Source organism: Primulina tabacum, chromosome 2 (assembly GCF_025594145.1).
Source record: "Primulina tabacum isolate GXHZ01 chromosome 2, ASM2559414v2, whole genome shotgun sequence".
NCBI lineage: Eukaryota > Viridiplantae > Streptophyta > Magnoliopsida > Lamiales > Gesneriaceae > Primulina > Primulina tabacum.
The window spans coordinates 10,723,725-10,727,980 of record NC_134551.1 but is presented as its reverse complement, the minus strand read 5'-3'; the positions used below and the strand labels follow the sequence as shown (position 1 = coordinate 10,727,980).

The following is a 4,256-nucleotide window of genomic DNA, read 5'->3' as shown; positions in this document are numbered from 1 at the left end:
ACCATTATTACTAAAAATGGAAGAAATGAAAATATGCTCTAAAACTAAACAATAAAGCATTTCGACGTCCAATATCCAATAATCGCCAAAATCATCAACTATTCACAACCAGTTCAATCCATTATTTTCTATGATCCAATCAAAGAAGCTTGACCATGCCAAACAATCAAAGAGCATAAAATACACAAACAATAAAGCATAAAATAAATGCGGTTAAAAAACCTAAAAATGTAATCAACTGATACGTTACTGTTAAACGTAAAATACCAAGCATAATAAAATTTGCCAAAAGTCCTCAACACAGTAAAATCTCAACCTTTAAAAAAAAATTTAAACATATCTTCCTAAAATCACGAAATGCAGAAAAATACAAGGTTCTCGAGCTTCCATTGCGCCACCAGTCCAGTCCACTCAGTCTTCAGCACCTCAAGTCTCCTCATCAACAAACTGCTCACCTGCATCACTCGCATCTAAACACACCTGAACAGTAATAACAAGGCTGTACTTAAAATAACTTTCATGATCTTTAAAAGCATGAACTTAAAAATAACCTTGATCATAAACTTAAACATATTCAAATCATGTCATCATATACGTATTCGTTTCTCCTTTATTGAATTCAGATAATCAGTTGTGACTTTCGTATCAGCTGTTGTTCGATGGATCCATCTACGTATAACCAAGATATCAGGCAGCAGGAACATCAACAACACTCTCACCCATCAACTAAGACTTGCCTTACATGTCTCGTTTTTGTTTTCGTGTTCGTGTTCGTATTAGTCACAACCAAGTCACCTCCTTTAAACATGTCATCATATTCATCACTTGATAAAATTTCATGCATATACATAAATTTTCTTGAAAACAAGCAAGCAACATATTACAACATTTTCATAAAAATTCCATATTCATGTCAAGTAAACATTTTAAACATGCATTACCAGATGTCAGGGCAGTGCCAGGACTGCTAATTCAATTCAGGTGCAAAATGACATTTTCATAAAAATTCCGTATTCATGTCAAGTAAACATTTTAAACCTACATTACCAGATGTTAGGGCACTGCCAGGACTGTTAACTCAATTTAGGTGCAAAATGACATTTTCATAAAATAGTTTCAAGCGCAAAATGACCATTTTGCGCTTGAAACCCTAGTTTGACCATTTTACCGTGGACCTTAAAATTTCGACCCGAATCCATCCAAACTTATTAAAAAACCTTAAAACATACTTATAATCATTTCTTAGACGGAAAATCGAGCTCATGCATTACATTCTATAATACTTTTTAAAACTTGGACCAGAGTCCCGGTTTTAACCCGAATCAATCTGAAACATAACCAAACTTTCCCAAACATAAACCATGACTTAACCACACTTGACCAGCCCTTAAAAAACCTAATTCACACTGCTTAGGACCCTTGAACTGCCCCTTGCAAGCTGCTGGAAATCCTGCAAAAAAGTGGCCGAACCCTATCTACATTTCTAAGCCAATAACTCGACTCTACCCCGAATCAGCTCGGACTAGACCCTAACCAGCCCTTCCTAGCCCACCACTGGACCCTCCTGGACTGACCAACCTGTGGCTCCTAGCCGCATTCATGCGGACATGCATGATTCACTCGAAGTGACCAAAACCGAGCCACCATGCCCCTATTTCTCTCGATCTGCCCTTAGCTCACAACCAGCTGTGCTCGAGCCACCCTAGGCCAAGTCTCGACTCACCAGGGTCTGATCCAAGGCCTAGAACGACCCCTGCACTGCTGTTCCTTTCCCATAACTCAACCGAGCCCAAAACGTCAACAAAACCCTAAGATCATTTCGGTCCTCTACATAGCTTGCACAAACTCCGAATCCAGCACCTTCCCACCTTCAAACCTGCTGCAAATTCACCCTTAACCCTCAAATCAAGGCAGCCCCTTCATTCATGGAATAAACGTGAGATGCATGAACAAGATTCCATAATTTTTCATGTAAAAACCATGTATAATCGATTCATATCAATAGATCTATAAAATGGCATGCAAGATCAATCAAAATACATATTAGGATGTGATTGTCGAGAAAAAGAGTGTGTAGGGTGTGCCTTTGCGTTTAAACGCTCGGAAAATCAAACCAACGAAGCGAGAGACGAACACCGAAGGGATGGGGCGGTACTCCTACTGAATTTTCTTGCCAAAAACCGAGCCAAAATCTGCTGCTTTGTGTGCGTGTGAGTGCGGCCATGAGTGAGAGGAGATGGGCTAGGGTTTGAGTGAGTTTTGAAAATAAAATGAGCGAATGTTTGGGCCTAAGTTTTAAAATAGTGAGGTGTAGTGGGCTTGGCCCAACAATCTACTAAAACAAGCTCATTAGGCTGAATAACACGCACGTAAAATATTTCGTTTTGGTACTTTTTCAAAAATATTTCTCGAACCCTCAAAAAGTCCTCCGTTTTGCTAAAAAACGACTGTCGGTTTAAAATATGGCTCGACGTGTAAAAATATCATAAATACTTATTTTCAAAAACCCCATATTAAATACATCATATATTAAATAATTAAAATTAATTATTTAATAAAACATTTTTCTTAAATTGCCCCCGGTCTCCGTTCCTCGTTCGAGCATCGAATACTGCCAAAAGCCCTATGTGATGCAATTCTAGTAAACTATGTCATATAATCATAAAATCATGTCATGAACATGCATTTAAGACATTTAATTAAGCATTTTTAAAAAAACCCTAGATTTGCATACAGTCAGTTTACGTGGGTTGAATTTCTAGACCTTACAATTAGTATCCACAGCTCTTTCTTAATAAAATAATAAAAGATACTTACATATTTTTGTGCAGCTCAATCATTCTTCCATTCTCCTCATTTGTGAAACAATTTGTGCAGCCCAATCATTCTTCCATTCTCCTCATTTGTGAAACAATTTCTCAAAGCTGTCGATTACGCTCAGAAGCTCTCCCGTCACAGGACCAGTCATAAAAAATAAAACAGATATTATCATATATAATGTAAAAATAAATATTATTTTAAAATAAAACTTACAGCAGCCTGATAATGTTCAACCAAAGTCTTCGATCCATGGGCGCCCTCAAGTGGCCTAAAAAATCGATTATTTTTATTCTTCTTGGATTTTTCCTACAAAAATAATATTAATGAAAGTAATATCTAAACTATTTATCAACTGATCTAATTATTACTAAGAATTTTTTCTCCAAAATAATCACAAAGAAAATCCCAACACTACGAGGAAATTGAATTTTCGCAGCGTTATATCAACAGCGTGCTTTTAATGCACGCTGTCAATAATATTATTAACAGCGTGTCTATCGGTGCGCGCTGTGGATAAGCTTAAAGCTTATACTAACAACAGCGTGCATTCTTTGCAGGCCGTTAATAATACACGAGCTGTACCATTAACAGCGTGCTAACTCTGCACGATGCTAATAACACAAAACAACAGCGTGCATTCTTCGTACGCTGTTAATAATACACGAGCTGTACTATTAACGGCGTGCTAACACTGCACGCTGTTAATAACACAAAACAACAGCGTGCATTATTTGCACGCTGTTAATAATACACGAGCTGTACCATTAACGGCGTGCTAACACTGCACGCTGCTAATAACACAATAGTTATACAATTAACCGCGTGCACATTAAACGCTGTTAATTGTAACCCAAATTCCACGACATACAGTGCCTGCTGTCAATATCATTATTCATAGCGTGTATTGTTCGCTGTCAATACTTCTGAGTTTCAACAGCTTTTAACTGCGTAGCGTGCGCTGTGCGCTGTGAAAAGCCAATTTGGGTGCTACGAAAATTCATTTTTGTCGTATTGCAATCATCTCAGCTTACTTCCTTATACAGCTTCCTCTTTGGTTCATCTTTATTTTGCAACTCATCTAGTTGCTTCCAGTGCCTCCTCATCTTACATCTTCGTTCTCGAATTACTTTTATGGCGAGCCGCTCTACCTCCGCCTTCAGCAAACCCATCTTTGGATATATAAATTTTTCCTTCCAAAACAAAAACTCATTAATACATAGATTTTTATTATTATATAATTAAAATAACATAACGTAATTTTCCAAACTTACATCAAGATGATGAAAAGATGAGTTGTTTTTCAATCACCTCCCAAGTCGTAATTTCCAGTGTCTCCAACACTACTTCCTGTATACTCTTCAAACTCAACCTCCAACTTATCATGTTTTCTCTTTCTCAATGCTTTCTCGAGAACTTTACTACAAGATTGTTGTCTG

General features: G+C 37.3%; 1 long non-coding RNA gene across 1 annotated transcript; it reads right to left on the bottom strand.

Moving 5' to 3' along the window:
• Positions 1-299: 299 nt before the first annotated feature.
• Positions 300-4,256, bottom strand: LOC142537387 (uncharacterized). The gene is made up of 4 exons (XR_012818539.1): positions 4,092-4,256; positions 3,852-4,010; positions 2,818-3,126; positions 300-480 (listed from the first exon to the last, which is right to left on the bottom strand). It is a non-coding gene; the product is annotated as an uncharacterized LOC142537387 (long non-coding RNA).